At 40.3% G+C, this 12,190-nt stretch overlaps 2 long non-coding RNA genes across 2 annotated transcripts; one reads left to right on the top strand and one right to left on the bottom strand.

Annotated features, from left to right (window-relative positions):
• Positions 1-867: 867 nt before the first annotated feature.
• On the top strand, positions 868-11,559 carry LOC111264720 (uncharacterized). The gene is made up of 3 exons (XR_002683030.2): positions 868-1,617; positions 3,681-3,839; positions 11,142-11,559. It is a non-coding gene; the product is annotated as an uncharacterized LOC111264720 (long non-coding RNA).
• Positions 6,704-8,190, bottom strand: LOC111264721 (uncharacterized). Its single transcript, XR_002683031.2, has 3 exons — positions 8,091-8,190; positions 7,394-7,515; positions 6,704-7,150 (listed from the first exon to the last, which is right to left on the bottom strand). It is a non-coding gene; the product is annotated as an uncharacterized LOC111264721 (long non-coding RNA).
• Positions 11,560-12,190: the final 631 nt, after the last annotated feature.

Below are 12,190 nucleotides of genomic sequence, written 5' to 3'. Positions count from 1 at the left end.
ATATATCATACATTTTTTTCAAAGGTATACAAATGATAATAGCATATGTTACTTATCTGATTGTTTTATAGCGTGTCATATAAGTGTGTTTGACTCGCATTACCCCTTGTCTGTGATCCGGTTTCTTTCCGTATTTACTTGGTACCCAGACCCAGCCGACCTGCTCTAGGTCTTCTATTTTCTTCAGTCGTTCAGAATTCATGCGGTTTCCTTGCTTACCTGCTTCAAGAAACAACCTCTAATTGCCCGTATCATACTCGCCGGACCAGCGCTCTTATCTACCACAGTGGGCCCTCAGAGGGGCTATTTTCGAAAAACTTTTTTATTATGCACCGCCTTTTTACTCAAGCCTTTCTTTAGTCTGCTCGTTATTAACTATGATTCTCGCTATTAACCCATTTTCCTGGGACTGCCTAAGGTCGCGGTCCAATATGACGCACGCACTTTAAGGCAGAAATCGACGAGTGGATACTCTGTGTAAAAACAAGCTTTGCTGCGAACGATGAGTGCAGACCTATTCGTTCTTTTGTTCTAAGCTCACAGATCACGATGGTATTTATTTCGTTTTTTTTTTCACGTATAATATCGTTTATTTTATGGGGCATCGGGCTATGCATTTTAAATTCGTTTAGAATTTTTTTTTTATAGATTTATGTAATACCACATGTCCGCATCGTACTCCTTGGTAGAAATAAAAAATTGGTTAGATTAATGTATTTGCCCTGATGGACGCGTATGTACTAATAATAATAGCTATAATACAATATATCACTATGTGACAGCGTATACGCAAGTGTCGTTTATCTATTGTATCATCATTCCCATACAAAGTAACAAATTCTTAAAAAATTAAGCTTCGAAAATAAAATGCTCATTCCAAAAATCAGCATAATTTTTATTGGTAAACCAAATTAAGCAGTAATGATATGTAACTATTGTATAAAGTTGAATAGGTAACTAACCGGTGATCAGGCTAAAAACCGCGCCCCTTTTTGTCTCAGATGCGCAGATTAAAACTTGACGAAGAAAATTGATTCCCGCATTTTGAAGGGTTTTCAAAAAGTTGCTATAAAAATCGATTAGACGAAGGCAATTTTTTAACCAAACATTTAGAGGAAACTGCAAAATTTTCAATAGCGACTATAGTACTTTGTGAAAGTGCCAAGTTTTCGTCCTCGCTCTTTATGTCAGTGGAAAATCTTGTACTTCAACCGCCGTGTCATCCAAATTCGCTTCGTCACTAACCTTGTGAATATTACTACAATGTAATACCACTACAAAACGATATTAGCGATTGTCCAACCCAGTTTTACGTGCTGGATTTGCTTAGTATTTTAAATACGATAGTGCGTTACGTCGTGGGCCATTTTTGCATCAAATGATTGTGGCCATCTAATGTTTACCGTGTTATCATTCCCTTGATCCAAACGAATTCACGTTACGTCACATTGAGTGCGTGCATACTCTGAGAAACGTCGTTTTTGACGGTACGATGTTTTTGCAACAACAGTGGATTGCACTTCCAAATACAGTGACCAAACATCAGGGATTACACAGGCAATATACCAGCCTCTATCCTTGCTGTGCATTAGGTGCCATACCGTCACAGAAGCTTAGGTAACGTTATTTAATTGTTGTTCATTATATACCTAGTAGGTCGTCGAGACTTTGGACTTACTCGCCTCGAAACGTATGAAGAGTCACGACTTCTTGCAGGAAATGTAGCTGTAGTCCCTTTCATGTTGCCTTTGTGTTTCTAGTTAATGCGTTAAAGTTTAAGAGCTACGCTTATAAGGTCCCGGGCAATGTTTTTACCTGGGATATCTACTCGAAAAATCGAACGATCACAAATCGCCGTTCTCGATATTTCTGCTGAGGGAAGCATAGCTCACGTACGCTTTACGTCAAGAGCGGGTATGAAGTGCTGAATTAGACGACAGGATGCCATATCATTAGTAAGATCGTACGCTATAACGTCGCACGTGCCAATATTATATAATTTTCTTCAACAGATGACACACATAATTTCCAACTGGTCTGCAATTAGAAACTAAATAAAATATGCACGAATTCGGTATGTGTTGCATAGTCATACGTACGATTGATGCGCTGATTTCCATTTTTATACGCAGCCGTATGAGTGAAACTTAGATGGAAACGAGAAAATTTCTAGTGTAACTTCAACTTATATTAGAAATAAACTTAGGTTCATTTTGCTATGTTAATGGCATATTTGATAAGCGCAGTTGTCGTTTTGAAAATCAGTTTCTGTTCCGACCGCCAATTTCAACGGGTTCTCTCTGAGCGCAATGATGCCGATAGGTCCGGTTAAGAGCACATACACATAGGTAACAGGTAACAGACGGGCCTTAAGCATGTTTATTAACACATAACTGATGGACCTGAAAATAAGCGGTGATTCTCTAGTTTGCATTACCTTGCAAGGACTATCGTTAGCCGGTCGACACGTTCCAGACAAGGCCAAAATGAGACCCTTCACAAGATTGATGCATCTTAGGCCTTCGCAAATTTCGTATATACAAGGCGATCAATCTGATCCCTTTTCTAGTGTTCCTGCTACGATCTATTTTAGCGCTAGAGTGGTCCTTGGCTAGCGATAATCTATCATCTAGGCAACGGTGCAAGAATTTTGCTGGCTGGTCCAATGGACTGAATCAATTCGAAGCGCTTAAAAAATATTCATATTGAGCATTCACGAAGATCAGTGCTTATGAGACAAGAAAGGACGAACGATCTCGCTCTGCATCGAATGAGGCTTACTGTACAATCTTTATTACCTTGATGTTTTTTGATGTGACCGACTTTATATTTGCATTGACGTAACCACCGTCAATGTTAAAATATCTGACAAACGTGGGCAGACTAAATATGAGAATATTGTAAATAGTCGTCAAATGTCTTTCACGTATAGCTTAATAAGCTTTTTTGCTCAATACAGCTGCCGGCTTGATTTCTAGATACCTATTGCTAGCTAGATAAATAATGCTAGCAGACAGGCCGAAAATCTTCTACGCTTATCTTCAAGATCAAACTAATTCTTCACGTTAATTGGCTTTTAAACTCGTTTCGATATTTCGCTTGGAAGAACGAACGATCTTAATTTGTATAGTCACGAATGTATTTTTTCATTAAAATCTGACAACACCGGCTGCCCAATACAAGCTGCCCATAAAAATTATACCGACTCAAACGATTTCCAAATAGCGGGGCTAATTTCCACTTTATACAGCGCTAATTCATTCATTTGTACGTCCCCTTCAAAATGTAGACTCCGAATTATTAATCATTAGTAAGCGTTTCTATATATATATATATATTGTAAAAGGTATTCTACAGTCTAACACTTGTCAGTTTGAAGTGCACTCTGAAGCTGCACCTGGCCATCTTGACGAACTCGAGGTTTACAAGCACAAACTTCGCGCGCGGCGATGCATAGTGCCCACTTATACCTTTCTAACCTAGATATTAAAATAAAATAGTTTTTCTTATTTGTGCTTCATAACAGGTGTCATATCAAATATATTTGAACTGCTTTTGTGCTTGAATACGTCAAATATATGTCTCCTAGTATTATATATGGAGGTATCTTACGTGAGAATATGGCACCGTCAAAACTTCTGCGACTGTTCAATTTACCTTTATTTGACGCATCTCAGCAGGTTTACAGGATGATATGACGAAAACGTGGTTGACTTACTTACTTCGGTTCCCTTATTTAATTCAACCTTCCGGGTCCTATGATCGCTTGGGCTAGCCATAGCGCGCGGTCGCAATGCGTTTTCTTCCAATACGAACCGTCACTAACTCAGCCCAAAATGGTAATGTTTCATATTTGTTATGCTTGTAGAAACCAGGTGCAATAAAATCTAATGTCAAAGCATGATCTTACATTTAAGCGTCGCACGTTTCAACCAGAAAACGTTCATTGCAACGTAGTGATATATTGTGTTGCAGTCTATTTTATTACTAACAAGTCTCAGTTGTTCGAGCTGAATGTTTGCAGGGACGTGATCTTGTACGACTGCGCTTATATACCGCGTAGGTTCAGCTATAGAAAACTATAGCATGCACGTCAATCCTATATATATATATATATATATATATATATATATAGGATTATATTATTATATTATTTATATATATATATATATATATATATATAGACGTTTGTGGACGACCATATGCGAAGCCGAGGTTAAATCGAAGCGTCATATTGTTTATTTTTATTTTTCTATTAATATAAAGCTGTACACCGTTGTCAAAAGCGCGTAGATAGTTTAAGAAAGTCGCAAAAAGGTATTACCCCTCGTGTGTTACAGGTGAGATTTACTAACCTAGTTGTATTGATAACTGAATTAAAGTTGAACTTGTAGCATGTGGATAAATTAGCTAGCATTTATAATAAACTTATGTCTTTTGCTAGGAACAATTCACGTGATAAAGCATGTTATGGACACTTATGACGATAAGCGAAGTTTGTCTTGAAGAGCACTAAAAACGTAAACACTCTTAAATAAAATCGGCGTAAGTGCGACATGACAGAGAGCTTAATAATAATCCGGGTCAAACGGTCTGGATACTGTTTGCCAGAAAAGATGGAAATGGCGGTATTTGTTTTTCACTCGAGGCAACCTATCACGTGTATACTTATCCTTGATATTTTGCGTCTGCGTAAGGTACTTACTCGTGCCCTGATGTGGACGTGGTCGTGTTGACCTTGGCAGTCTAATACGGCTTAGAACAAGTTGTCATCACAGACGATGCATGAAGCGTAGTAATACGGCAAGCCAATGGAACTGGCCGAAGGGCCTATCGGCGGCCGCTGGTCAGAAGTTACCGACATCATTAAACCGACAGGGCTTTCAGCTGACAACCTAGTAGGCTCAACCGCGGTATCTCTCAACTAGTGCTTGTTTAAATACTCTGTAAATTGTCGGTGTCTGATGTATGTTAGCGATTTAAACTTGTCTAGATTAGGCATGGGTGTAACCGCTTTTCCTGTGCATTACTATGGCCTCCCTAATACCGAAAACTGAAACAAGTGCTTAACGAGTTGCTCATCATGGTATCGACGACAACAATAATATTCATAATCCACAATACACCAAAGCGCAGTGTAGGGACGGCGGAAAATCATTTAAACAAACTTCGCTTCTTTTCTTGCTTTCTTTCGAAAGCAAACATTTCAACTAACCAATTGTGAGCACTGAAACGAACGAGCAAAGAGGCAGCAAAACAATTTTTAGATGACTTTTTTCTCCTCGTCGTCCCCACCCTTACCACAAAAGCCGCTACTGCCAAGTTGCTAGTCCTGAAAACCTACATACACGTACTTAGGCTCTCTAGCTCAGTCTCGACAACACTCCACACTTCAATATAACGTAATCTGAGCGAGAGAGTCTGCAGCTTTAGTCGCTTACGATTCCGTGCTTGGAAACTTTGTTGTAGAGATAGCTTCACAGGCAGGTCTCCGCAGTTGAGCCCTTGGCTCACACCGCACGTGTCAAGATAAATCTTCCCGTATTATATCGACCCAAACTCTCCGCATCTGCCGTGTCTCGAAACGCACCAGTGTCCATCTTCCTCATCTGGCTCTTTCTTCTCCAATCCATTATTTTACTCGGCTGTATATACGTATATATATATATATATATATATGTAAAAGTTTACGCTTGCCTGGCGCAAACACCCGTCGAAGTTTGAGTACAATCACAGCGGCTACGATCATCAGTGTTCGTTAAAAATGCAAAGAGATATCTGGATACCGCACTTTAAAGGGCGGCAATACGACAAAAGACGTGACGTGCCTGAATGTGGTACGGACAAGCTAGCGACCTATTAAGATGACGACCTGTTAGTGACCGTCGCAAACGCTTCGCTGCCGCTTGTGTCGAAAGAGTTAAATGCGTAACGAAAAAAAGAGCTGGTATCACTATACTTTTCAAAAGTCAGGGCGAGCGCCGCTCTGTAACAGCGCTCAAGAATCTATTCATGTTACCCGTGACTTTGTCTCGTAGAACAACGTTCGATAACATCCTAGATTACAGGAAACCGGATTAAATTCAGGCTTTTTCAGCCGCTTAGAGACGGGTTACAAAAACGTGTTCATCGAAAGCCTGGATGAAGGTCCGTTTAAAGAAGACGTCAACAAGCCTAGCGGCGCGAAAATCATCTATTGTCTAATTTTTTTTATATTATATACAAAATGTAAATTTAACCGAAATCGATTATATCGGATCCCAGTATAGCTTAGCGGGAAGTTTGCGGCGGACAAAAAACGATGCGGAATTGCACCTTCAGACCTGGGTCCAAAAAAGTTCGAGTATAATAGAAGAAAGAATAGAGAGCAATCGTACACATTCGATCGGATCGTCGCTAAAACAGCTCCATATAAGTAAAGGTAGCCTATTACAGAAGACTTCAAATACACGTGAAGTGCCATAAAAACCAAACGGATACCTTGTGAGGCTAACGAAGCGAAAAGATTCGATGGGTGTCGTTTTTTTCCTTCGTTCTTAAAGAAAAATAAATAGCAAACCATCTTCGATTATTTTCCACGAGAAAATTGTTGATGCTCAATGAAAAATTTAGAAATTATCGTTGATTTGTTTATGACCCAAAAAATGTTTACCCTTTATTTATAAAAACATGGAACAGAAGGAAAAAAATGATTTGCCTTTATTACACATTCTACAAGTTTAGATTTAGTCAGTTTACAATAATAAGTACCTATGAAAGTAAATATCATTTTACCTATACTTCTATTGCGTTAAATTGGCATGCAATCAAGCTTGTTTATCTATTATCGCCCTAAAAAATCACGGTTCATTTCGCTACAAGGACTCGAACGGTAAAATAGTAAGAGCTAATAGCAAAAGAACATTTTACGTCACCGCGTCCATCATTGATCCTGTCGTGCTACAGTAGAAAATTAATTGGGATAGCTTGTCTTAAGCCTTAAGTGAAACCAAAGCATTGTGACATGTCCTAATTCGCTTAAACAGCATTTGTTTAATATCATATTTGTCCATCGGCGACTCGGTCTGCTTTGCTGACGTTTAACGTACCACAAAATAAGGAACTTTGATCGTTGGCAAATCCCGAACGCCTAATGCAGGGAAGAGTGGATCTGGAAGGAATTCGTGTTTGAACCATGAAACGTAATTGATATGTCCTATTTGTTTCGATCCGGTTATTCTTAGGTATCAGTCAGCCTAGTTATTACAATGCAGATAGGCCTGTGTGCGTGCAGTATTAATTTCGAATGCAAAAGATGATGCATCATTTCTTGTCTCTGGACAGTACGACGAATATAAAAATGGGAGCAAGTGTCGAAATACGTAGAACCGGACGCAGACGTATACGTACGTACCCATGCTTGTACGGCAGCGTTCTCATTGTGACGACTGAGGGAAGGGTTCTTACTTGTCAAAGGTTACGCTCTTGGCTTGGGTGTTCTGCTAGAGATCATGCATGGTGGCACTTAGCATTTAACTGTACAGAAGGAAACGTTTTACGAGTAGTTGTTCAGTGTGATGTGTTTTAACAGGAAGCCTTTTAGTATTTTCGTTATGCTTTGCTTACGACTATTGTTAGAAAAATTGTGAGACTTTCAAGCTAATCTCCTACGTAAAGAGTTACCTCTATCAGTGTTGGTTTCTTTTACTATCGCTAGAATTTTACAAATATTATATTTAGATTAGTGGTTCGTCTGATAAGTATTCATTCGTCAGTCTCTCAAACCACTAACTCTGTGGTTAGAAGCCAAATATCTTTAATCTGAAATTGATCTTAGAACGATCGAGGGTCATCTGAACTTGCCAGAATAATGTGACAAATAATAGGCACTGGTCAGTGTCTTTTTTTCCGATGCAAATAGGATATTTCATTACGCACAACTTTTCCATCGTTCACCCCGCTGAGCTGATCGCCTATCAGTGTGCACGCACTCACATACTTACCGTTTCTTCACAATGATGCTCCATGACGCAACGCTACCTGCTGAATAAGCCTTGCCAGCGCTGTTTACCCTGCATTTACCTAGTAATACTACGGCTAACCGTACGTACCGTTCACAGCTTGAGTTAATAATCTTGTTCGTCTGTTTCTCTTGCTACGCTAGCGAGACGGGTCTGGCTGGGTAGCAAACGTTGTCCGCAAGCCGGCTTGAACAAGGCACGACGACTTGGTTGTGTTGTCCGAGGCTAGCAGCCTTAAGCTCGCTCCTGTTCGTTTAATTCTTGAAAAAGGGAGCCGATAACTAAACGAGTGGGGAAAGAAAGAGCAGAGATTTCGCTTCAAGTATAAAGAGGCCAAGCGTACGTAATCACACTAATTCTAGATAATCTTCCAAGGGAGAAACGAAAGGAGCAAACAACTGCATGGAGGTTTGGAAAGGCTTGTTGGCCGTTATAGGTCTCAAAAGGTAACACGGTAGATGAGCTCATGAAAGCTAAGCACCCGTTGTTATACGCGTTTAATGCTTCACTCAGTGTCTTCTTGTGGTGCTCTCCCCATCTAACTTCTCCAGTCTTCACCTCGGACGCACCCTTTTCCTCTAATAGCCGGTAGTTGGTTCGGTAGAATTCTGGTGCTGACTAAAGCTTTCTTGCTTTACCAAAAGCTATTGTCCGCAGTTTTACTAATCAGAAAACAGAGGGAACTGGAAAGCAGGCAAGGCATATATGATTCTAGCCTTTCAGCTGATTCCCAATCAGGTTCGGGTCCATGGCGTAGCGACGTAACCCAACAGCGTCCAGATTCTCTGGATTATGTAGATTTATTATCTACCGAACCGGTTCATCGGTTTGTGCTGAACTCTACCATCCTACAGCCTTTCATAACTGTCACCGGCCAAGTTTCTTTACCACCGCCCCTTAACCTCCCCACCGCTACTTAAGACTACGTTTCTACCACAGACCGAGAAAACTTTATGCGCACTGTCGAGCCAGCAAATCTGGCGGACAGATAGGTAGTTCCGATGTCCTATTTGCTCGACCGTGAGCAGCCAACCACCATTCTAACTAACAGTTCGCATTACTTGCCACTGATCGTATGCCAATGTTGGCTTTAAATCTCCCCGCTCATTCTTGATTTACACTTCCGTCGTCACCGTACCATCATCTCTAGCGCTCATTGTCTGTAGTATGCTTCTGGTGTGCAAGTCAGGCTTCTCGGCTTATCACAAACTTTTTATATTCAGTTACGTGGTGCGTGAAGTGACGTATTACATGAGGAGAGAAATATAATTGCAGCGGAAATAGTCGGCCCAATAATGGCTGTCTATGACTGAAATATGGCAGCTATGACGCTGTCGAATCTCCGGGCAGGTTCTACAAAAATAATCCTGAATAAAAGTAAAACCAGAATACGTTTGTCTATTAGTTACGATGGTTGATCCCGATGTGAATTTGATTTACAAGCTACGATTAATAATAATGATAATCGTTGGCCTGATGATGTCCTAGTTTTGTTGGTATCATAAATCTGCTTTGGGTATATTTCGTGGTTGAAGACAGATATCCGCGCAATCATCGTTCGTAGTTTGTGATTTGGAGATGTCCCGTATTTACTTATTACGGTTTAAGTCAACAGCAAGCACCCTGTTGACGTTTTGTGTTCAACTAATAATGTCTGTTTAAGTGTTCGTACGGATTGTTTAGACATAAATAGACTATTTATTTACGGGTTTCCCTGAGATCGCCAATAGAAACTTGATAATCAAATGATAAGGTGCCCTCTGAGGCAGTGCGAAACATGAAGTATAGGTAAACGCACGAAGCAGTCTTTTAATGCAGTCTTTATAAGTCAGTTAATAGCAGTTTTTTAATGTCACTTTCAGTCTTAGCACACCCTATCAAAAGTTACAAACTGGACGAGGGGTTTCCTTTGTCGCCATTTAAAAATAACCTTCCAGCCCTCCTCGCACAGCGACATTGTAAGCGCTCTGCAGCTGTGTACCCCAAGTTTAAGGTATCCGAGTTTATATATAGATAATCAGCTTACGAAACTTCACTTCTGGAATCTCTCGATCATACCCAGGGGAATGGAGTCGCCCAATTGAAACTCAAACAACTGTTATCCAAATGGGTCGACGATAGATTCTACGAATCATCACGAACGCACGCTTAGTGACGGGAAACATACTATATGAACTTGAAAAGGTTTAAGCCAAAAATAATCTCTCGATGACATTGTGCAAGCCCGTTGAATGAAGTTTCGATTGATAGATTCTTAATTTAACAAACAATCGATAAAGCCCATAGCGAATTAAGTCGAGACCTATTTTCACACGACAAGAAGTCAGTACCATCAAATATACGCCATAGACATTGAAAAAAATGAGTAGTCGTCCTCGGCAATGCAATGCATCATACAAAATTGACGAACAGATGTCAGATATCCATAGGCGAAGGGACGATTATTGCGAGCCTCGGTGGCAACTAAGGAATGATCGGATACGATGTACCACATTTCCTTGCCATCGGAACTGTCAGATCATCGAATAGTGTGGTACACTGTGAAATCTTCTGTCACGTTTGCTAAACGAGGAAGGTTCAGGATGAATAATCTTTTTCGCGTAATGCTCAGTTATAAATGATATGTTGACTGTTGGTGATAGCGTCGATGAGCGGTGGAATAGAAAACTAGGCTGTTCGGAAATTGAACGAAACGTTATTGTGATCGATGTTTCGATCGACTGTTTTGACTCTGACACTGCATATGTCTGACCATCGTAACTCATAGTGTTCTCGAATGTCTAAATAGCTTCGCCAATAGGATTCTGACGGGATGAACTGTTTATCGTCTATCGCCGAGCATAAATCGTAAATGTGACGATTGAACCTGGGCAAAACACCGACCCAGTGCACTGAGGTGCCGGTTTATTTTAGATAGTTCCAATCAAATCATAGGTCGGTGGCTGCCCTCACAAGTACATTTGACAGCCTGGTTAAAAGCCATCTTGTGTATCTTACTAATCAATGCCTGGATGGAGCAACGAACTGGGAGGTCAACGATCAGCTAGCTGCTAATAGACACTAAGTATTATTCTTGTTGTATTATAAGTCCTTGGTAAACACATATCCAGTGAATTTCTGCTTGACTCATAAACTTTGCAGGACGATGTTCATAACCGAACAATGTACATCTGTGTATACTACTATCGCAGGCATCTTGGCCTTGTGGAAAATCGTCCAATTTCTTCACGGCACGCATATATGGATACCGGAAAGTATACAAATTATAGGTCGAAGTTGTTGGAGCGGGAACATGGCCTGAGGTAAAAGCGGTTGAGGAAGCCACTGCTACTTGGCTTGATACTTAAAGACTGACTGCCAGCGACGTATAATCGGTTCATCAATGCACAGATATATGTTAACCATCATCGTTGTAGATTACACAAATACACTTCTACTCTGAACACTGAATACAATAGAAAGACATACGATAATTTCTGTACCGTTGCTGATATACTAAGATAATAAATACGGTTCGTCCTTGTAGAAAGAGAAAAATCTTTCCTTTCGAATAAACATCTCTTCGAGCGTACAGCATGCTTCACCAGTTTATAAAATTGTGTTTTGCCCACCATAACCCACATAGTCCTCAGCATTTGTCTAGTGGCTATTGTTCGTCAAGCTGTGATTTGCTGCCTGTCAAAGGTTGTCTGTCCATGAAGGTATTTAATATCTTCATGAAGATTTTTTAATAGCTTTTACCTCGCGATTAATGCCCAGCGCCTGGTGGTTAGCTGGTTTCATTGCAGAGTCAAAGGTGATTGGTCGTTTGTTTTCTGCGTAGTCGATCGATAGGTTATCAAGGAAAGCGTCAATCGCATCACTGAATGTGAAGGCATTTTTGTTAAATGTCTACAGACAATATTGCCACCCTGAGCCTGCTTTATCAAGTGGCGTACGCTTTTATTACCTAGCGTCTATTCGACTTTGTCGTTTTGATATTTCCCCGTGAATCGAGCGTCGCCGTCCAGTTGACGGTGAACTTTTAGTCGTCGTTCGACGAGTGATTTTAGCGGTCCAGATAACAGCTGTGAGAAAGTGTTTCTACAGTCGAGATAAACATGACCGGTGAAATATTGGTAAGGCTCCATTCGATTACTTAGTCACAGAATACAAAATTCGTATATATCGTGCACAAGGGTTACAACTGT

This window comes from Varroa jacobsoni, unplaced genomic scaffold (assembly GCF_002532875.2).
Source record: "Varroa jacobsoni isolate VJ856 unplaced genomic scaffold, vjacob_1.0 scaffold_889, whole genome shotgun sequence".
Taxonomy (NCBI): domain Eukaryota; kingdom Metazoa; phylum Arthropoda; class Arachnida; order Mesostigmata; family Varroidae; genus Varroa; species Varroa jacobsoni.
Note: the sequence above shows the minus strand (reverse complement) of the source record. Positions and strands in the feature narration are given on the sequence as shown.